Below are 24,180 nucleotides of genomic sequence, written 5' to 3'. Positions count from 1 at the left end.
TCACACTACCCCCTCCAACAGGCAAGGTAATGCTATATGTGCAGTTACTGTAGCCCACAATAGGATCTGCCGGTCGTCCCTTCTTTGTGAGACATAGCCCCCCTCCTTGTCCCTTCTTTCTCCTCGTTCTCAGGAACGGTGGTAGATAGGAATCGTTATAGGTTGTCCGTGTCCACCCACTACAATGTTCTGGGTCATACCCATGACTTTGGAGCTTTGTTATGGTGCTGCTGTCTGCCTCGGCGGCATAACAGCCCACGCTTGTGCATCCTGTTCTAACTCCAAACATCCAACTGACCATCTCATCATCACTAAGTGGGATTGGTTGTAGGGGAATTCCTTCCTCCGAGTGCGTGGGGACATGGGCGCAGACCCAACAGCTGGCAACGTTAACTCTCTTGGCATAGGTGTATGACATGTATAAAAAGGTGTTCACATGTAACTCTATTTTGGCCCGTGGGGGTACTCTGGCCTGAGTCCTCCCGAGGCTACATATTATAATTACACAAACAAGCAAACTACACAATGATATCGCGTCATCTTATCACTTTATGTTAACAATGTTCCAAAGGCAATATCGCCAACCTCACTGTTTGTTGTTTGTAGATTCTATTCTCCTGTGGGGGTGGATAGAATACCGTTATTAGGTTGGTTCCTCAATCATAACCATTTGGATTTCCTCCTCCTGCTCGACCGGTTGGGGTCGATGGGATTGTTCCCATACATACTTCAGGATACATCCCAAGGTGTATCCCATTAAGATAATACATATTGTCCATACAAACGTTCGTACCAGCATCCACTCCCACTCTTTATATTGTCTAGCATATTCTTTACTTTTCTACAAAAGGTATTTGTTCTGGTGTAGCCATCTTTAGGCTGATGAAGGGTCATAGACTTTCAACTGTGTCCAGTGCTTCCATCATCCCATGCCCTTCATATCAATGCAAGCACACGTATCTCCACTAATTAGAATTTGACCATTTTGGGGCAAACCCGGGTTTCCCTGGTAAATTTTTAACCATTACCTTAGTCCCTGCTGGAGGGATATATAGGAACGCGGTCAATTCTAAATCTTTATCTTTTCCTCCTGTCTAGCCCGAGTTTGCTGCCTCATTTCTTTTAATTGATTGCTTAATTCCAGGACATACCTGCGGAGTTTATCCTTTAGAGGACCCACATCCTCTCCTCCAGTTATTATGCCATGGGAGAGTTGCATTGCCCTCCCCGTCATTAGCTCATATGGTGATAAGCCCGTTGTTCGGTTCAGGTGGCTCTTAGTTTCATTAATACTGCTGGTAACACATCCACCCACCATTGATGTTTTTCCCCTAATGCCTTGGCTAAGGCTGTTTTCAAGGTTCGGTTCATTCGTTCCACCATTCCAGAACTTTGGGGATGGTACGGTATGTGGAATTTTTGTTTTATGCCCATCCAATTGCATATATTCTTTACTACTGCTCCTGTAAAGTGAGTTCCCTGACCAGAGTCAATTTGGATCAGTATTCCCCATCTGGGAATCATTTCCTCAGCCATTATTCATGCCACGATGGTGGCAGTACAGTTCCGGGTGGGGAATGCCTTGACCCACCTGGTAAACTGGTCTATTATTACCAGGCAATACTTCTTACCCCTTGACGTGGGGAGGGGTCCAGTGAAGTCTATTTGTATATTTTCCCATGGGCCCCTTGGCCGTGGTTGGTGGGCCATCCGTATCTTAACAGGTTGTCCTGGGTTGTGCTGTGCACACGCGATACAGCGTTGGCAATGTTTTGCCACATCTCTTCCTAGCCCAGGCCACCACCATTCTTTACTTATTAGTTCAATCATTGGCCCCCTTCCCGTATGGGCGCTTCCGTGGTGTAGTTCTAAGAGCGTTTGTCTGATACATGCAGGGGCTATCACCTTCCCATCTTTCCGCCATATGGCCTCTGGTTCCCCTTTATCCACCCTGTATGTTACTTTCTCAAAAAACTCAAGCAAATTTGTCAAACATGACTTCCCCTTCATGAAACCATGCTGAGTTTGTCCTATTAAATTATGTTTATCCAAATGTCCCGTTACTGTCTCCTTAATAATGGACTCTAACATTTTACCAACCACAGATGTTAGGCTAACAGGTCTATAGCTTCCAGCCTTCTGCCTACTACCCTTTTTAAATAAGGGTGTTACATTAGCAGTTTTCCAATCTGCCGGGACCTTTGCTGAGTCCAGGGAGTTTTGGAAAATTATTACCAATGCATCCACAATCCCTACTGCCACTTCCCTCAAGACCCTAGGATGCAAGCCATCAGGTCCAGGGGATTTATCCGCCTTGAGTCCCATTATTTTACCAAGTACCACTTCCTTAGTGATTTTAATCGTATTTAGTTCCTCCCCCCCTCGAGCCCCCTGTTTGTCCAGTGTTGGGATATTTTTAGTGTCCTCTACTGTAAAGACTGATACAAAATAATTGTTCAGCGTTTTTGCCATCTCCATGTTTCCCACCATTAATTTCCCGGTCTCATCCTCTAAGGGACCAACATTTACTTTAGCCACCCTTTTTCTTTTTATAGAAACTTTTGCTGTTTGTTTTTATATTTTTTGCTAATTTACTTTCATAATCTATCTTCCCTTTCTTAATCAATCTTTTAGTTAATTTTTGCTGTCTTTTAAAGACTTCCCAATCTTCCATCCTCCTACTAGATTTGGCTACCTTATATGCCCTTGTTTTTAGTCAGATACTATCCTTAATTACTTTACTTAGCCACGGATGGCTATCTTTTCTTTTACACCCTTTTTTCCTCAGTGGAATATAATTTTTTTGGAAGTTGTAAAATAACTCCTTAAATGTACACCACTGATCATGTACCGTCTTACCCTTTAATCTATTTTCCCAGTCCACTCTAATCAATTCCGCTCTCATACCTTCATCGTCTCCTTTTCCTGTGATCCAGGGTCTAATGGTAATGACCAAAATCCATTAGCTATGTCCAGGACGGTAAACACCTTATGTTCCGGACTTAATCCATTCAAAATAGTGGCTGGACTTGCCACAATGGGGTGTAATTTTGGGGTTACTCTGTTTAATGCGGTATAATCAATTGTTAGCCGATATGATCCATCCGGCTTTTTTACTGGCCACACGGGCGAATTGGTCGTACTCTCTGTGGTCCTAATTATTCCTTTCTCCTCTAGCTAACGTACAATTTTTGATACGGCTTCCTTTGCCTTGGGTCGGATTGGGTACTGCTTATGGGGTTTATGTTCGGGTCCAGGGACACATATGGGTTTTGTGGTGACCAATCCAGTGTCCTGTTTTGAGGTCGCCCATACTGACTTTATTGCCTCGCATATGATCCCATAGTCTCTGTCCTCCTTCCAGTCCCGGGCCACGAGTTTCGCACTTCCTACTGTTGCCAAATAGCAGAGTGGTTGTCCCCAATTTGCCTTATTTCCATCTTCCTGTACCCAGGTTAACTTTCCTTGTCTTGAATCTACTAGCAAATTAAATTCTTTTAACAAATCTATTCCTAAGATAGTCCCTTCACTATTTGGACATACATAAAATTGTGTGGGTAGTAATCGTCCCACTAACTCCAATACTTGTACCTCACTTCTAAATGCATGTAAACGTTCCCCTCCCAACCCCACTATATCTATCCTGTGTTTGGTGAGGGGAAGGGGTAAATCGGTGATGGATACAGAAGCTCCCATGTCTATTAACATATCACACTGCCGGCCCTCTAACAGTGCCGGTACATAGACTCTGGGATCTTCATTTTCCCTTTTAATGGGGGCTGCTGCAAGTCAGTGGCTGCCACCTTGTTCCTTTACGTACTGCAGGAACTTTTGATACATATCAGGGGTCTCGATCGGGTTTGGGTTCTCCCTTTTTGTCCAACACCTATCGGTCGGGTGTCCTAGTTTTCCACAGTTACCGCACACCGGTCGGTTTTGTTTGGGACCTCTACATTCTTTAGCCATATGACCCAGTTTTCCACAATTAAAACAAGCCCCCCTCTTCTTTGGGACAGTTCCCGAGTTAGTGTTGGCAGCCCCCACTCTTTCTTGTATTATTGCCGGGGCTCGTTCCGCCTCTTTGGCATCTACCTGGCATGCCCATTGGACCACTGCATCATATGTATTAGTAGCCACCACTCCCATTTTTAATATTGCTTGGTGGGATTAGGATAGCCCGTCCTTAAACATTTGGATAAATGGCTGATTGGTCATTTGTGGGTTTGCCTGCCCCGATGATTCCCGATATGCGACAAACATTCATTCACCGTAATCACTACTGCTTTCCCCCTTTCTCTGTTTTATCGTCATTATGCATCCCCAATTTGGTGAGGATCCCCCCAGGGCCGCCTGGAACGCCGCTTTGAAGGGGTTGTAACCCACGAGTTGGGCTGCCCTGTCTGCGGTTAGGGCTATGCGATCGGTCCAACCACCGCCTCGGTGCCCTTGTTGATTGTCCACCTTCCTCCATTTGTCAGCCTGGCATTTAGCCCGTACTAACTGGTGGATGTCCCGAGGGTGGAGATCGTGGATGTCACACATCTCCTCAAGATTTCTCCAAAATTCCCCATTTATACTACGGGGCTTCAATGTTCCCAAATCTTTTAATATTGTTCGTTTTTCTAAGCGGCGGAAAGCCTGATATTTTGCTGTGGCCGCCAGTACTGTCCCCCCTCTTTTCAAGGGGGCGGCCTTTACTACCTTTGGTTTTTCCTGTGTTTTACCTAAATCATCATCATCACTATCTTCTAGGTCCGGCGGTAGTGCCAATGCTGCCGGGGCATAGGGAGGTGGTTTTTCACCTTTTGATTCAGGGCCTGATATCCCTACAGGGGCGCAAAGGTGCGCCTGTTGTTCATTCCAATATTCGGATTTATCCGTTCGCTATCCATCGATAACTGTTTTTCCTGTTCTTAAAAACTCTACTTCCTGTTCTAGCTCAAGGATCCTTTCATTTTTACTTGCAAGCCTAGTGTGGAGTCGCTGTACCTTATTAGTTAATGCGACTAACTGGTGCACTAGTATCACCCCCGTCTTTTTTGTATTTTTCTGTTTCTGACCTTCCCACCACTCTCTTTATGCCTTCAGATTCTGGAGCGGATCCCACCCCTCCTTTCTCATCTTATCAACTAAACCCTTCCAGTCATCTGCATAGAACCTAGTAAGGGACCCCGCTGGTCCCCATTCTATTTCTTTCCCCGACGCCATTTTGTAGTCTAACTTACAGTCTTACCAAATGCTGAGTTCCTCTACTCGGGTTTGTTCTTGATACCTTAAAAAGACTTTAAGCGGTTAATTAGTCATAACACACACATATATTTATTGACTTCATGATCCCAGGGTGCTTTAGAGCCTCTACGCCTGTTTGATCCTGGCCATCACGTGGGGCCCAATCGCCCTCTTAATTCCGGCTCAGGCTAGGTGCATGAGACAGGCACCCTCCTTGTCCATGTCGATCAGTCAATCATTCATTCCTTTGTGACCTTTATCGCTACACAGTGTTCCCTTAGCACTCGCGATCCACACTCTCACAACTGTGCTCCCCTACCTCTCACAGACTTTCCTTGATTCGTGATGCTACGGCACTGTCACTCCGCTTTCCCAGGTGACTCAATTTCTGGATGGTCAAAATTGACTTCTTGTCCGGGTTCACTGGTACGGGCGGTCGTTCAGTTCCAGAGCATCCTGCCGACTACGCCAATTGTTGGTGAAAAATAGATTCACTCGCGTCTGTCTCAAAGTAGAAGCTCACAGTTTATTGTTCAGAGCACTCTGGGAGAAGAGCCATAGACCCCGCAGTCTAGTGATCACCTTCTCACCGTCCAGTGGTATCAAAACTTCTTTTATACAGGCAAAACATTACACACAAATGTGTTCACCCAATCATGTTCTCCCAGCAACAAGGTATTGAAACTTTACACACAAATATGTTCATCCAATCATGTTCCCCCAGCAACAATTCTCTTGTTCTCATCCAATCACATTCCACCAGCAACAAGGTATTGAAACTTCTTTTATACATTATAGCAAAATATTACACACATGTGTCTTCAACCAATCATGCTCCCCCAGCAACAACTCCCCTGTCCTCACAGGAATGATATGGAACCGTCCAGAACTTTGGGCGCTTTTTAATAGTTAATTACAAAATGGGCAGTTTTGCAGCTACCAATTACTGTAACTCATCAATACACACAATTTTGATTCATCGACTTTGCATTATAGAATAGTAGAATTACATTAATACACACAAAGGGCTTCCAGCAAATAGTTTGCAGAAGGCTGCACCACTGAATAATTGTGAAATATTTAGTGTTTCCCACATTCAATAACTGTTCAACAATAATGGCAAGCACAATGGTTTTAATGGGAGCAGACACAAACAGTTAATTCCTGCCCCGTCTTAAGCTGAGTTTGTTTTGTCTTGTGCCCATGTTTCTTATTTACAAGTTCACTTCTTACAATACATTCTTTAACTCTTTATGTTGCTGCTTTAAGCTATAGAATTTTCACCCTAACATAGGCCATTCGGCCCTTCGAGCCTACTCTGCCATTCACTATGATCATGGCTGATCCTCTATTTCAATATCATATTCCTGCTCTCTCCCCTTGATACCTTTTGTGTCCAGAAATCTATCTATCTCCTTCTTAAATATGTTCAGTGACTTGGACTCCACAGCCTTCTGTGGTAGAGAATTCCACAGGTTCAGCACTCGCTGAGTGAAGACATTTCTCCTCAACTCAGTCCTATATGTCCTACCCCATATCCTGAGACTGTGACCCCTCGTTCTAGACCCCCCAGCCAGGGGAAACATCCTCCCTGCATCTAGTCTGTCTAGCCCTGTCAGAATTGTATACGTTTCAATGAGATCCCCTCTCATTCTTCTAAACACTGGTGAATACAGGGCCAGTCAACCCAATCTCTCCTCATACAACAGTCCTGCCATCCCAGGAATCATTTCAGTCCGTAAGGGTGACCCTGAGCTTCCAGTCACCTGTCACTTTAATTCTCCACTCTGATCTCTCTGTCCTCGGCCTATTACATTGTTCCAATGAAGCTCAGCGTAAGCTCGAGAAGCAGCACCTCATCTTTCGATGAGGCACTTTACAACCTCCCGGACTCAACACCGAGTTCAACAATTTCAGACAATAACCCCTGCCCCCATTTTTCATGCTGTATTATTTTGCCATTCCCATTTGCAACATTTTATCTTTCCTGCCTCTTACATAAGCACAGTATGTTCCTTCAATTCCTTCCTCCCCTCCTAACCCACCCCCCACCCACCCCGTCTCTGCACCTGCTTAATATCTGTTACATCTCCAGCTTTTTCCAGTTCTGATGAAGGGTCCCAGACCTGAAACGTTAACTCTGTTTCTCTCTCCATGGATGCTGCCTGGCCTGCTGAGTATTTCCAACGTTTTCTGTTGTTATTCCAGGAATCAGTCTGGTGAACCTTCGCTGCACTCCCTCTATGGCAAATGATGTAAGAAAACTACTGGGCACTTGGTCTAAGCGTTAAACAAAGCTTTAATCAATTGGTTTACAACATGGAGGTCTAGTTGTGTCCTTCACTAGTTCCTGTTAAGAATGTCCTGCGCAAGCTGGGCCTGTGCCCGAGTATTTATAATCTCCCTGGACAGCGCCACCCACAGGCCGCTCAGTATTATTTCATAAGTCTTTCTTTCATGAATGACTGATTCATGTCAGCAAGTATATCCTTTCTTAGGTAAGGAGAACAAAACTGCGCACAGTAACCAAAACTTCACACATGGTGTGCCCCTGAGATCCGTGGGCCATTACGTTGCCCTCTCGAACGCAGCGTCAAACAGCAAGTTCGCGAAGGAGGATCCCCATCAGGTAAGTTCCCATTCTATTTGGAAGCCGGCAGTGTACTCTGTAGGTACGCTGTCGACCGCAAAATCCAGGCCAATACTTCAGGCGGATTCACTGGCCTCCTTTTCAAGGATAACTTCATCAGGCTGACCTGCCTACTTGTGGATTGCAACGGGGCTGCAACAAACGGGTTGCGGTGCCTGAGATTCCTTTGCCACTATTTCAGTTAAGCGGTTGAAAATCAATTATTTCATGCCTTCGTTAAAATAGCAATGGAATTTGATACAAACATGTTTAATAGTGATATAGCGCTGCATAATTTCAACTCAATGCTATCTTCATGAGCCAAGGATAGAAATAATGAGTTGTGAGCACCCTTACCACAGCCTCCGCTACTTTATTATTAGATCTTACTGTAAAAAAATATTTTGTCAAAATTTGACATACAGGAGTCCTTGAATATTTTGCTACAACAACATTTGCTGAAGTACACAGGGATACGAGGAATCTCTTGGGATAGTTGGACACACTGGTATAGTGTTACACTGGCGCTGCCATTAACTGACCTAGGGACTGGCTGAAGGGGGGTTTACGGCATGTGTCGGGTTGGGGGGGCTGGTTTCTGGGGCGTTGAGGGTCATTGCTTCTTTCTGGAGCACAATACTGTGGTGTATGTGCCTTTAAGAGCCCCAGGTGTACTTAATGCCGGTAATTGCCACTTGGGCTATATAAGCCTGTGTATTGTGTATATCCTTTAGAAACCCCCTCCCAGACTTTGCTTAGTAAATACCTATGAACCAACTCCTGTCTTCAGTGTCTTTATCAACACACGGACACTACAGTGGCAACGAAGTGGAAACGGACTTACCTGCAATTCGGCAGCACCTCAAGGACATCGATTCCTCCGGCATCCAGAAGACTCAAGGAAGTGAGAAAAGCTGTGGTTTCACCAGCTGGCCAAGCTGGTGGCAGGTACTGCGCTAATCCTTCCTGGGCGTCAGGCTGGGGCTCCAGCGGCGGACTCTACAGCTGAGACAGGCAGCGAAATCGGAGGCAAGCAATAACGGACTGGGAGGGAGCACTCGGGAGACGGCAGGCGCGGCAAGCAGGTCAGCGTTCAGACCTCCGGTGGGAACGAGTCTCCAATAGTAAATTTTAAAAAAAATAAAGAGAACGGAAACCGCAGTAAACAGCGTTGTTATCGGCAGCAGCGGCGGGAAAGCGCGGGAAGCGCCATATCTTTGCTACAGAAAAGAAAAAAAGCGCGGGAAGCGCCATATCTTTTCTGAAATGCCTAAATCTGGCAATATTGATGCTTTTGATAGCGAAAGAGAGCCTAATTTTGGCAATATTGATGTTTTTGATAACGAGATAGAGGATTGGACCACATATGTGGAAAGAGTGGAGGTATATTGCACCGCAAATGGAATAGAAGATGAAAAAAAAGCTTCAGTGCTTCTGGATCTAATGGGCGCAAAGACATACAAGCTGTTACGAAACTTAATCACTCCAGCCGAACCGATGGACAAGAATTTTGAGGAGATTGTTGATACCCTACACTGCCAATTCGAGGCAGGACTGGCAGATTCTCTGCGAGACAAATTCATCTGCGATCCCCTAAGTGTAGAAACACAAAAAAAGGTATCTTCTGAGAAAGATTTAACACTGGACAAGGCTTTCAGTGCAATAGGAGCTGCAAAGATACAGCAAAGGCCACAGGACTTCGGCACCCATGAAATGACACGGGGTTTCGAGAGATGTTATCACTGCGGCAGATCTACCCATGACCAGAGGGACCGCTGGTTCAAGGAAAAAGCATGCAGGCGATGAGAAAAGATGGGACACATTCCACGTGTGTGCCGATCTGAAAATAAAAAATCCACTAACGGGAAAAGAATCAATAAGGAAAAGCACAGAAAGGTACAAATGATGACGGACAGTAGCTCCGAAGACCAGAAGAGCAATAGCGACTCCGGGAACAAGAGGCTAAGCTCTCTCAAATTACATAATGTAATTGCCAAAGAAGATTACCAGACCATTTGGGTTACCCTCACAATAGCAGGGTCCCCAGTTAAAATGGAGCTAGATACAGGATCAGCTCTGACCGTCATAAATCGACGGGATTATGAGCGGCTATTTCCGCATATACCTTTAAAAGACACATCCATTATCTTGAAAACATATACGGGGCAGAAAGTATACCCCAACGGAAAAATAATGGTGCCCGTTGTATACAACGGCAAGGAAATACAGAAGTTGTATTTATACGTTCTACAAGATGGTGGTCCACCGCTGTTGGGACGTGAATGGATCAGAAAAATACGTTTAGACTGGCACTCCATTCAGGCACTGACGGTGACCAGTAAGAAAAGAAATGATGATGACGTCATACCTGAACGATTAAAAGACATCTTGGCCAACGCCAAGGAAGTGTTTCAAGTGAAACTAGGAACCTTGAAAGGCATCACCGCCTCAATAAAAGTGGAAGATGTAGCAATTCCCAAGTTTTTAAGGCAAGACCGGTGCCATACGCAATTCGTCCAGCAGTCGAGGCAGAGCTGGAGAATTTGGAAAAGGCAGGCGTATTATCTAAAATAGATTGGAGCGAGTGGGCAACACCCATCATCCCAGTCATGAAGAAAGCATTGAAGGGTGATGGATCTGAAGAACAGAGAAAAATTCGCATCTGTGGAGACTTCAAGGTGACTGTAAACCCGATCCTTCACATGGTACAGTGTCCTCTTCCGAGGATAGAAGATATTTTCGCCTCACTATCTGGAGGGAAACATTTCACCAAAATTGACTTGGCACAGGCATACCTACAGATGGAGGTTGAAGAGGCCTCTAAAAAATATCTCACGATAAATACACACAAAGGTCTGTACCAGTACAATCGACTGGTTTTCGGAGTAGCATCCGCTCCAGCTATCTGGCAAAGAGCTATGGAGCAAGTCCTCCAAGGGATTCCGGGGACTCAATGCTACCTAGACGACATCCTTGTAACAGGAGAAAACGACAACGAGCACCTTACCAATTTAGAGCAGGTGCTCACTAGGCTGAGAGAACGGGGCCTACGAGCAAATCGCCCCAAGTGCGAATTTTTCCGAAATCAAATATCATATTGTGGCCACATAATAAATAAGGAAGGGTTGCATAAGTCACCTGAAAAAATTGAGGCGGTCATAAAAGCCCCAGCACCTGAAAATGTTTCACAATTAAGGTCATTCCTGGGATTAATAAATTACTATCATAAATTTTTACCGAACTTATCAACTCTTCTACACCCTCTTAATGAACTGCTACAAACAGGAGTAATTTGGAAATGGAACGAAGACTGCAAAAATGCCTTCCATAAATGCAAAGGCTTAATCACATCCAAAGAAGTTTTGGCTCATTACAACCCATCACTGCCAATCAGACTGGTGTGCGATGCATCCCCTTACGGCATAGGAGCAGTATTATCGCATAAATTCCCTGATGGCTCGGAACGGCCGATAGCTTTTGCGTCACGCTCATTGAACTCAGCTGAGCGTAACTATGCCCAAATCGACAGGGAAGCACTCAGCCTGGTATGGGGAGTAAAGAAATTCAACCATTACCTACACGGACAAAAATTTACCTTGTTGACTGACCATCAACCCCTCATCTCCATATTCAACCCTAAAAAGGGTGTTCCCATTATGACAGCACAAAGGCTACAGCGGTGGTCCCTTTTTCTAGGGGCACACCAATACAACATAGAATACAAAGGATCAAAACAGCATGGGAATGCTGACGGTTTATCGCGCCTACCGTTGCCAATGGTAGAAGAGGCACCTACAGTAGACACAATGGAGATGTTCCACTCTACCATAGTGGAATGTCTACCAGTAACAAATTCTGCCATTGAAAGGGAAACGAGAAATGACCCGACTCTTTCACGGGTCTACGATTTAACAGTGAAGGGATGGCCAGCACATGGCGAACCACTGTTGCCAGCATTCTCGCAAAGAAGAGAACAGCTGTCAGTGTGCCGAGGAACCTTGATGTGTGGATCCAGAGTGGTGATTCCACCCAAACTCCAGGATAAAGTGCTAAAGGAGCTTCACGAGGGGCATCTGGGTGGAGTGAAAATGAAGAACCTAGCCAGGGCATTTGTATGGTGGCCAGGTATCGATGGAGACATCGAAGAAATGACCAAGAGCTGCCTAGGATGCCAGAAGGTCCAAAACACTCCACCACAAGCCCCTCTACATCCATGGGAGTGGCCCTCATCTCCATGGCAAAGGGTACACATCGACTTTGCTGGTCCATTTATGGACTCAATGTTCTTAATCGCGGTTGATGCACACTCCAAGTGGCCGGAGGTAATAAAGATGTCCTCCACCACCACGGAAAAAAACATCACAGTATTAAGGACCATATTTGCCAGGAATGGGCTACCAGAACAGATCTGTTCTGATAATGGACTGCAATTTGTGTCCGAAGAATTCAGAAAGTTCTTAAAAAACAATGGGGTTAAGCACTACACGTCCGCCCCATACCATCCCACCACCAATGGATTGGCTGAAAGGTTTGTCCAGACCTTCAAGAAGGCCATAAAGGCCATGGGTAATGAAGACATAAAACTTCAGCACAAGGTGGATAACTTCTTATTCGCATACAGAAATGCAACACATATGGTTACCAACCAAACTCCCACCATGATGTTCTTCAATAGAAACCTAAGATGCCGGCTGGATTTGGTCAAGTCCAACATCAGAAGGGACGTGGAGAACCGGCAATTTCAAGGCATGAATGAAAGGCCAACTAGAACCTTCCAGATAGGTCAACAAGTTTTGGCCCGGGACTACCGTACCGAGAAATGGCAGCCTGGAACTATCTGCACACGACTAGGACCACTGATGTATACCGTGGACATCGGAGAAAGCATAATAAGGTGCCATGCTGACCAAATCATAAAGTCATCCGAAAAGGGACAACCTACACCACCACTCTATACATCTAACGATGAAGTAGAGATACCCATATCTACCTCCGATCCGGTGATACTGGAACCCGATGAACCCGACGCTGGCATTCAAGCCGAATCAGCCTTGCCAGAAGAACCTACTACACCACCAGAAACTACTACACCCCCGAGGTGTTATCCGGACCGAGTCAGGAAGCCTCCTGAGAGACTAACTTATAATTAATTAATTACAGCAATGTATATTATTTTGCATATAACATGTCATTAATAATTACTTAAAATATGATGTACTGGTTAGCTAAAAGGGGCGGAATTGTGGTGTATGTGCCTTTAAGAGCCCCAGGTGTGCGTAATGCCGGTAATCGCCACTTGGGCTATATAAGCCTGTGTATTGTGTATATCCTTTAGAAACCCCCCCCAGACTTTGCTTAGTAAATACCTATGAACCAACTCCTGTCTTCAGTGTCTTTATCAACACACGGACACTACAAATACAATCATTGGCTTGATCTCATTGCTATTCGAGCTGAATTGGAGGCTGTATTTAACTGGCTGGCACAGACACGATGGGCTGAATGGTCTCCTTCTGAGCTGTATCAACTGTTGTACAGAGGATTGGAACATTGTGTGTCACCTCAGGTAGCAGTGCTCAGATCTAGCCCAGAGGGACAGGAAGGACATTTCCTTCAACAGCTGTCAAGGGCCCCAAAGTGAGTTTGGGCTGTTTTGTTTTTTGAGTTCCCTGCAGGTATAAGTCCATATTACAAAACGGTTACAATCCTCATGAAAATTAAAAAGAAAAACTCGGCTTAAATCCATCCCAGGGGAAAACGAATGAAGAGAATCCCTGTGTTTTTTTTAACTGCTATGAAATGAAAAGAATTTAAAGTCTCTCATCCTAATTCCCAACAGATCGACATCTACAACTCTACTATCTATGCAGTGAGAGGCTTGGATCGATAGCACAGAAAAGGTAAGCTGTCTCCTGGTACGAGAGAGGATGCTTTTGTAAAGGTTGAGATTTGAGGCCACATTGTTGGAACAAGACCAGTGATGCCTAGCATTGCTTTAGATTAGTCGAATAATTGGTAAAGAAGCACTTAATAGTATCAGTGGCTGCACCTAGGATGAACGCTCAACTTAGTTAACCTTCTCTCTCTCGCTGAACACATAGTTTAAAGGGACAGTGTTGTTGGTCATTTCTGCATTGTATGTACACTCCAGTCACACTACAGACATGGGGTGAGCTACTGGATATTGGCCACTAGACATGGAAGCATAACCCAGCATGAAGTTAGTGCCATCAGGAGGGAACGTAAAATAAAAAAAATAAACAAATATAAATTCCATTTACTAGCAACACGAGATGCCATGTGCATCTGTTTTACTGTGATCGGCACAATTTTCATCATCTATTATTTGCTGTGATGGAGTTGATTGTATTGTAAAATGCTCTCAGTGTTGCATGAAGGCCATGCTATCTGTCTTGTGTTGAGGACATAGGACACCACTGTAACCTGGGTTCAAATCTCAAATCAGTTGAGATGGCTGGAGCCAACATCGTCACCAGACTGGTTAGAAATAAGAAAACTGGGCCTAATTATTTTTATCCAGTCATGCCACCCTGGTGTGGTGCCCTACTTACCCCACTTGTTAATATTTTATGCAGAACTTACATAAACACGCACATGGTCTCTTTCATTCAAGGATCCACTCTATAGGGCTGGTAACAAGTGTGCCTGCCCTATTCCCCAGTCGAGACTGGCATACCTGCACCAATAACAGTTCCTTGAGCCCAACACACTCAGGACTCTGGACTTTTCGTTCTGGACTTTTGATTCTTGTTTTAAAGCAGCCTAAAATAATGGGCTTGAAACCCTCGCTCTCTCTGTAGAAGAACACAGAACGGTCAGTGTAAAGTCTGTGGGTTGTGCAGTAAATAAATACACAGACTTTTGAAGTACAAACAAACAGGTCTTTACTATTCAGAGGTCAGGGCGAATCTGCCCTAGTTATCCTGTAACATCACTTATATACTGGTGTGGTCACTGTCGGTATTACCGTATACAGAAGCCAATCAAATAGTGCCACACCTAAAGTAGTTCTCTTAAAGGTGAACGGTTACACTCAATCGTTCCCTTAAAGGTAGACGGGTACATACACTACAATCCTCCCTTTTTAGCTTATTACTTACAGGGTCCCCGTTAAACATACATATCTTCAACTTCACATAACAATTTACAGATATACTCTCGGTGGAGAACAAACAATTTACAGAGATAATTCCGGTGGAGTCAACGTCATATAAAACAGTTTACAGATATACTTTCGGTGGGAACAGTTCACAGGTTCAGTCTCTGCAGAAACAGTTCATAGATTCAGTCTCTGATCTTGACTCATTCCGAACAGCATCTCTTTGGTGTAGCCGGTTCACATGGCTAGCGTGACTCCTCCATAGCCTTTTTCTTAACGTAACAGCTTGACCTTCCGTCCTGTTGAACCAGCAGTGCGGACTTTTACAACCAACTGGCTGTCTTGATAATTTTTGGGTTTTCAACTAATTTAGCTCCTTTCATGGTGTCCGCCTGGGATGATAGTATTTTAGACAGTTATTATCTCCTGCTTCTTCTTTTTCTTTTCTGCCTTTTTGAAACTCTCGGAGCTCCTTTCTCTGCGGCCATCTGTAGCGCCACCAACTCTCTATGTTCATTAGACCTTAAGTGCTTCATGCGGATTTCTGTACTTTGGGAGTTTTCATCACAAACTGGGCAGACCAGATCCTCGTAATATTCAGTGTCACTCAATAGGTCATGATAGTATTCGGGGTCGTCCTGAGTTAGGCCAGTGAGGGGCCCTTCTACTTCCTTCTTATCCAACTGGACGTTAGCCGACGGTGGTTCCTTCTCTGACCATCTTTCTTGAAAAGACTTCTTCAAGCATTCATATTCATCCCGCTCTTCCTGGGATGTCTGCCATTCCTTCACGCCTGGCCTCATTTGTGAGTTCAATACCTTCCCTTCCATCGGGGATTCCGTTATCAGGCTATTTAATCCTTCTACTGAAGTAGCTGTTTCCGCATTCTTCTGTTCCCCTTGACGTAATTCAGCATACTTTTGACATCCATGTGCAAGCTGTGTTGCCCCCTCAGCTCTCTCCGTGACTTTTGGAAGCTCCGAATTCTTTCCCTTTGAAACCTGAAACTCGTGTTCCCATTTTGGAGTCTTGTCCCTCAGCGTGTATAAGAGTTGGCTGGCCGTTAACTCTTCTACGGGGACACTGTGGATTAGCGCCTTCTCCATTTCATCCACCTTTCCCTCCAATGTTTTCACCTTCCTTTCCTCCGGTCCTTTGGTTTTAAGCGCTCGAAGAAATTGCGCCTTGGTGTTCTCTAACTCCTGATCAGGGGCCATTCCTACAGTCTCTGTGTTCCTTCCATTGGCCTTTCCTTCCACTGCCCGGATTCCTAGTTGAATATGTTCTTCAAGTTGTTGGACCTCTGCCATTGCCGCCTCATATTTGTCTTGGGTTTCCTTCAATAATTTAACGAGTTCTTGGACATCTTGAATTTCACGTTCTGCTATGTCTTCCACCTCTAATTTTCCATCTACGGATGGAATCTCTACCGATGAGTCTGTCTTGGCCTTGAGCTCATCAAGAATTTCCTGCAGCCTTTGGACTTCTTGCTCATGTTCAACCTTTAGTTGTTCATATGCTTCTACTGAAACTAGCTTTTCGGAGGTTGCCGAGTTAATCCCCTCCAGAATTGTAGCCTGGGCCTGTTCATACTGTTCTTTCCACTTCTCACACTCTGCTTGTAAGGAGTCGTAGAGAAGAACTGGAATAAAATCCCGGCTTCCTGAAGATTCCTCTTCATTTGCTTCTTTCGCAATTTCCTGTTGGAGTTCAGCCAAGGCTGCTATGCTATCTGCCTCTCGAAGTCTCACTGCCATCAAATCTTCTTTATTCTTGCAGTCTATCTCAGTCATTTTCCCTTTATTTTCATTTAACTGAGTGATAAGCTCCTCTTGCAACATGGCCACATTATTCACATCAGGTAAAGAAGCGTTTCTCTTTTCCATGTCCAAGATTTTTTTCTGCATCTCTTTAAGTGCACACTGCGATTCAGCTTCTCTTAACCTTGCCTGCCCTAGCTCCGTCTCCAATTGCAGAACAAAATCCTCAGTGTAGCGTGGTTTGCCTTTATGCTGTATCTCTAGATCATGCAAATATTCTAACTCCTGAACATCATAAGGGAGGTGTGATCGGTAATTGGTCACGATGGCTCTATGGTCGCTCTCTGCTTGAGCCAGCAGGTTCTGTTGTCTTTCCAGACTCTCCCATTCGGTGTCATAGAACTTTTTCATTGTTTTCATCTCCTGTACGAGACGGTAACTTAATTGTTCGAATTGTTGTCGTACTTTGAAATAACGTTGAGTTCGAGCTCGGTGTTCCTCCGTAATGCATATGTCTGTGACTTGAACAGACTCAGAATTCTCTGTCTTTATGCACGCCATCGTTTTTCCAACCTTAGTCAGTGAGTTCATGTTAACCTTGTTTTTCATACGTGGGCTGGACTTATCGTCTTCCGGCTCAGAGTCTGAGCTGCTTGTCTGCACCGAGTCCTCACTCGTCATTGCTTGTTGGTAGTGCCATTCCATGTCTATTTTCTTGATCCACTCCCGTCCTAGAAGTGGTGGTCCTCCCTCATGTAGTACATACAAGTTCATTCTTGGGTGTTCTTTACCCCTATCTCTCACCTTGACTCTTATTTTTCCCATGGGGTATACTTTATGCCCCGTGTATGTCTGCAATACGAACTTGGTATCTCTTAAGGGTATGTGTGAGAATAGCCGGTGGTAATCCCCTCGGTTTATGACTGATACAGCTGATCCAGTGTCCAACTCCATTTTCACTTGGACTCCAGCTATTTTTAGCATGACCCAGATAGTTTGTAGGTCAGCTTCCTTACTCACATGGTGGATACTCAGACTACCCAGCTCCTGGCCGTTTGGATCTGAGTCTGGATTCTGTTCGTCTGAACTCTTCTCAGCCCCCTTGTATACCTTGTTGTACTTTTCTTGTGATGGCTTCCTTTGGTTGTTGGTCTTCTTCCCTGACCGGCATACCTTAGCGATGTGACCCAGTTTGCCACATTTCCTACATTCTTGGTTCTTAAACCAGCATTGATTCTGGTCGTGTGTTGTCTTCCCACAACGATAGCATTTTGTTGTACTCGAGGTAATTTGGTCCACCCCGAGCGCCGCCGCCTTTAGTTGCATTTCCGCCGTTCCTTTCGCTGCGGCTTCGTGTGATGCGGCTATAAGGACAGCCCTGTCAAGTGTAAGGTCATTCTCTTCTAGTAGGCGCTTTTGTGTCCCTTCCTTGGACAATCCGCCTACGAACTTGTCTCGCAGTGCCTCTGTCAGATTCCCTCCGAACTGGCAGTATTTCGCTAGCCTACGCAGTTCGACCAAGTATTCTGCGTTGTTTTCGTCTTTCCGTTGCGTTCTTGCATAGAATTTGAATCGTTCAGCCAACATCAACGGTGTGGGGTTCAAGTGGTCCTTCAGAACAACCACAATCTCTTCGAAAGACTGATCCGCCGGTTTAGCTGGTGCTAGTAAATCCTTCAAGAGCCTGTATGTCTTTGCGCCCATCGAGTTTAACAATGTTATCGCCTTGTCGTCTTCCTCTATTTTGTTGGCTTCACAATAGATCTCGATGCATTCCACGTACGTGGCCCAGTCTTCTATTTCAGAATTAAAGTCGTTAATATTCCCTCGCTTAGGCATTTTTGTTCCCTTGGGAGCAGCACCAGTATTTCTTTAAGTATTACTTATTATCTTTTTTTTTCTAAAATGGCGGTTTTCCTGCGAAAATGGCGGTTTCCTGCTCTTCCCTTCTCTCTCTCTCTCTCTCTCTCTGCCCACTTCAATGGCAGTTAAGATGGCGGTTCTTTTCCCGCGAAAATGGCGGTTTCCCGCTCTTCCTTTCTCTCCCCGCCCACTTCAATGGCGGTTTCCCGCCTCTGTCGTCTTCTCCGCCTAATGGCGGCTTTCCGCGTTTCTCCCTGGTGTAAGGGGTACACTTTCCCCACAGCGGACAGGTTCAGCCGCTGGGCTGGCTCTCGCACAGCTCCCCTTACTCGGCTCTGTCTTTTCCTCCCGCCCGCACGGCTCTACCGGCGCTGGGTACACCCCGTTAACGGAGGACAGTTCAGCCGCTGGACTGGCTCTCGCGCAGTCTCTCTCTCCCCGTGCTCGGCTCTGTCTCTCCCTCTCCCGCACGTTCGGTTCTACCGGCTCTGGGTACTCCGTAGGTGGAGAACAGTTCAGCCGCTGGACTGGCTCTCGCGCAGTCTCTCTCCCCGTTCTCGGCTCCTGTTCGCTCTCCCACTCCCGCACATTCGGTTTTGCCGGCTCTGAGTACCCAGTTGGTGGAGAACAGCTCAGCCGCTGGACTGACTCCTCGCAGTCTTTCACTCCATACCCGGCTCTCACCCGCACGGTTCCCGTTCGCCTCCCCAGCCCTCTCGCAGACCAGTGTTTCCCTCCCCGGCTGCGGCTGGGTTTCTCCTCCCGCGCCTACTCGCAGGTTCAGCGCTTCGTGGCTGCGGTCGCTGCCCGGATTTTTCCCGCCGATCGCGGTCCGGCTGTCACCCGACGCCGTTGGACCCGACTTTTGGCCGGTACAGCTCCCCCTCGACCGAGGTCGAGTGCTCTGCCCTTCTCCTCCGGATACTTCTACCCCTTCCCCTACTCACAGTCTCTTCGGCCGCCTTGTTTCTTGCTGGTCGGCTCACTCCACACCGTGGTAGCAGGGTAATCAGTGCCTTTTGCTGATGAAGCTTTTGTTGCTAGTCTTCCAGCTTCTGTAAAGTACCACACTTTCTGTTGTTGTAGCCTCGTGTTTTCTTTTGGTAGCACGACGAGGGCGGTTGCCTCTCTTCGACGCTCTTTGTTACTTTGCTATTCTTGCCGCAGGGTACAATCGGACTCGTCGCCACTGTAAAGTCTGTGGGTTGTGCAGTAAATAAATACACAGACTTTTGAAGTACAAACAAACAGGTCTTTACTATTCAGAGGTCAGGGCGAATCTGCCCTAGTTATCCTGTAACATCACTTATATACTGGTGTGGTCACTGTCGGTATTACCGTATACAGAAGCCAATCAAATAGTGCCACACCTAAAGTAGTTCTCTTAAAGGTGAACGGTTACACTCAATCGTTCCCTTAAAGGTAGACGGGTACATACACTGCAGTCAGCTTGACCAAGATCAGGATGCATGATGGTCTTTGCGTATGGCCCAGGATGTTTGGAGAGAGAAACGTATGTGTCAGACAAAATGGAGCCTTCGTACGATAAAATCTGAGTAACTGGTAAAAGAAACATTGCTGACAGTTGCAGGGATCAGGAAGCGAGGCCTGCAAACTGATGAGAGATTCTTTGATGTTTAAAATGTATGATGGCCAAACAGAAAATTTGAGAGAAAACCACATAAAAGTCCCAATTCTACAAGGGTTTGGAGGAGAACCACAATGCGACGTCCAGACAAGACGGTGTATGAGAGGAAGCTTCGTATTCTCCCAGGACAAAGAACTTGATCAATTATTTGTCCTGAGTTGCACTCGCTAGAAAAAGATTGAATGAAAAGTTATTGGCCCACAAATTCGGGTCCCAACGCGTGAGTACGCACGGGGTACTCACGCGTGGACCCGATGGAAGTGCCGGTTTCTTGGATGCACTGCGCATGTGCGGGAAACCGGCACTTCCGTTCCTCTGAACGAAGGGGTTCAGAGGTCGAACGCGTGCGCGCGGGAGTCTGCGCGTGTGCGTTGAACTTACGTTTTTTTTACAGGTTTTTCCGTGAGGGTAAGTCTTTAGATTTTAGAAATGTAAAAAACAGGCATAAGGCCTGCATTTTAAAAGGTAAGTGGTCAATTAATTAAAATTAAAACATTTTTTCCACAGGTTTATTATTTTTAAATACTTTAAAGCAAGGTAAGTTTATTTTTAGCCCCATTTTTTTATAAAATTATTTTTTTCCAATATTTAAATTATTGTTTAAAATAGTTATTTAATGTAATTTATAGTTTATTTAAAAAGTGTGATGATTTTTAAAAAATTATTTGAAGGTTTACTACTATTTTGGGGCCGGAGTATTCATAAGTTTAGACAGGTCTTCCTGTCAATCTTATGAATGGGCTTTTCCCTCCTCTGATTGGCTGCCCATGGCTCACGTGATCCCAGGGGACGCATCGCACTAACTATGCCCCTGGGACACGCAAGCACAGCGCGCCGGCAACTGGGCCAGGCCCTGGAGCGGAATTCCACGGGAGCCCAGAGCTCAACTGTCGGCGCGCAAGGTAAGTGCAGGTCGGGGGCTTGCACCCGCGGGAAGCCCCCGACCCGAATTTCTGGGCCATTACTTTCTTTCTGGTGCAAACTGTCGCATTGTATGTCAAATTATATCCTTTAAAGTTAAAAAACAACTATACTGTCTCGCATGATTCTTTTGTATTCTCAACAAGAGGGCAAAGTAATCCTACAATAGATGAATCCATGCTCTCGTACGCTTCGGTGAAGGTGTTGACAATGGTTTGGAGTTCGACCTCCGAGTGTGCGCAGACGCAAGCGTCGTCTGCATACTGTAATTCGATGACAGAGGATGGGACGACCTTGGATCTGGACTGCAGGCGCCGGAGGTTGAACAGTTTCCTGTTTGTTCTGTAAGTTAGCTCCACTCCAGCGGGGAGCTTACTGAGGGTTAGATGGAGCATTGCAGCCAGAAAGATCGAGAAGACCGCTCAGGCTGAGCTGCTGCAGGACTGTTCAAAAAAATCTCTTCAGTTCTGCCACGTGTCCTCGCATTCAGCAGTAAAAGTGCGAAGGTGCCAGCTTTCGGAGAGACGTTAAACCGAGGCCCCGTTTGCCCTCTCAGGTGGACGTAAAACATCCCACAGTACTATTCGAAGAAGAGTAGGGGATTTCTCCCAGTGTCCTGGCCAATAGTTACTCCTCAGCCAGTATCACTAAAACAGATTATCTGGTAATTTATCTCATTGCTGTTTGTGGGAGCTTGCTGTGTGCAAATTGGCTGCTGCTTTTCCTACATTACAACAGCGACTGCACTTCAAAAGTACTTAATTGGCTGTAAAGCGCTTTGGGCTGTCCTGAGGTTGTGAAAAGCGCTTTATAAATGCAAGTCTTTCTTTCTTTTTAATGCAGGCTTAGAGTTCTCTTCACAAAGAAGCATCACTGAAGACTCAGTAATCGTGACCCATCATGCTGCCTCTTCTATATTCTTTGGAGCTTTTATCCTGGCTCGTTTATTGCTGGCTGGCAGCTATGTGATATACACAGTGAGCAATATGCATGTAATGTCCTATCTGCATGGATGTCTGACAAACAACCCTACAATTATGCAGATATTGTGAAAATTGCGACTCGTACAATGCAACACAGTCCGCAGTTCCAAAATAACTACCTTGTGGAGATAGCCTTATGGTTACTGAATATTTCTGACTTGGTAGCCTCTCACTTTCACCAACCGCCCCCCCCCCAACACTAACCTCAAGCAGGACAGATGTGTGAATAGCTCCTGCCTACAGCATATTCAGAGAACCTCATAGTACTGCTGCGCCAGCCACTGAGCACAGAGATGCTAGTATGCATCAAAATGGATGGAATTCTCCCCTCAATCACAATCAATCTCTAAAGCCTTTAGACTTCAGGAGATTATTTTTTTTCCCCATGAAATTAATTCAGAGACATAAGTTCACCTTGGGTTTCGTTAGAAAAATAATGAAAGACTGGTACTTACATAGCCCTTCATCTCATTTCTCAGACACATCTCAAAGCACTTCATATGCAATGGTTTACTTTTGAAGTGCAATGACTATTGGAATGTAGACAACTGCACAGCACAGAAAGATCCCACCGACAGTAATGCGATGAATAACCAGTAATCCGGTTTTGGTCTTGGTTGAGCGAGGCATATTGGCCAGGACACCTGTTTGTCAATTAGTGCCAATAGATCTTTAACCTCCAGCTGAACCATTGAAACAGGACCGCTGGTTAATGCACCACCTGAAGGGTGGCACCTGTGGCAATGTGGCACTCCTTCAGTCATGCACTGAAACATTGGTCTAGAATATGCATTCAAGCTCAGGATAGGACTCTAACACATAGGCAAGACTGCGGCAAGCTGCCAGGGTTTATAGATTACCTTCTCCCCTTGTTAAAGCTGCACTGCTCAGATCAGTTTCTGCTCTATCCCAGTGCGGGGGCTTCAATGTTCTCTCTGACTTTAAAAAAATTAATTCTCAGGATGTGGGCATCACTGGCAAGGCCAGCATTTATTGCCTATCCGTAGTTGCCCTTGAGATGTTGGTGGTGGGCCGCCTTCCTGAACCGCTGCAGCCCGTGTGGCGAAGATACTCCCACAGTGCTGTTAGGCAGAGAGTTCCAGGCTATTTTCCTAAATAACAACAGTGACTACATTTCAAAAGTACTTCATTGGCTGTGAAGCACTGAGGTCGTGAAAGTTGCTTTCTAAATGCAAGTTCTTTATCTGGTCTGCTTTAGCAGTATGGTAAGGTTTGCTTTCAGTCCTGGACAGCTCCTTCTTCTCCAATGTAAGCTGCTGTGTTTGCAGATGTTGTACGGCAGCGGTACCTACTCAGACCTTTAACAAAAAAACACAAATACACATTGCAGTCCGAACTCATCTCCATTCACTATGGATATAATATCAGCTTTTATAATGAGCTTGAAATATGCTCAGTGAGGTGAAAGTTGAGGACAGTCTTCGCACAGCTCCAGTCTGTAGAGAACTAAGACCAGGCTTTACAAATGACTTCATAAATAGGAGTGAATTTGGTCTCCATTGGAAATGGCACAGACTATTGTATTTGACGTCCGGCTGTATACTCAGCAGGAATCAGTAAGACATGATATTCGTCAGCCATTATTAGCACAGGCTCAGTGTTTTTGTTTATCACCTACCTTCTGCCCGGCTAGCTCAGTCGGTAAAGCATGAGACTCTTAATCTCAGGGTTCGTGGGTTCGAGCCACATGTTGGGCGGGTGTATATTTTGTGTCAGCTGTGGCTCAGTGGGTAGCACCCTCGCCTCTGAGTCAGAAGGTTGTGTGTTCAAGACCCACTCCAGGGACTTGAGCACATAAAGCTCGGCTGACACTCCAGTGCAGTGCTGAGGGAGTGCTGCACTGTCAAGGGGCCGTCTTTCGGATGAAACGTTAAAAACAAAGGTCCCGTCTGCTCTCTCAGGTGGATGTAAAACATCCCCTGGCACTATTTTGAAGAAGAGCAGGGGAGTTATCCCTGGTGTCCTGGCCAATATTAATCCCTCAACCAACATAGCAAAAACAGATT

The 24,180-nt window shown here is 45.5% G+C and overlaps 1 non-coding gene across 1 annotated transcript; it reads left to right on the top strand.

Moving 5' to 3' along the window:
• Positions 1-23,797: 23,797 nt before the first annotated feature.
• On the top strand, positions 23,798-23,871 carry trnak-cuu (transfer RNA lysine (anticodon CUU)). The gene has a single exon. It is a non-coding gene; the product is annotated as a tRNA-Lys (tRNA).
• The last annotated feature ends 309 nt before the right edge of the window (positions 23,872-24,180 follow it).

The sequence above is a fragment of the Somniosus microcephalus genome, chromosome 20, assembly GCF_052327205.1.
Source record: "Somniosus microcephalus isolate GS21.2 chromosome 20, FLI_Smic_1.0, whole genome shotgun sequence".
NCBI lineage: Eukaryota > Metazoa > Chordata > Chondrichthyes > Squaliformes > Somniosidae > Somniosus > Somniosus microcephalus.
The sequence above is the reverse complement of the archived record's forward strand: the minus strand, read 5'-3'. Positions and strand labels throughout refer to the sequence as shown.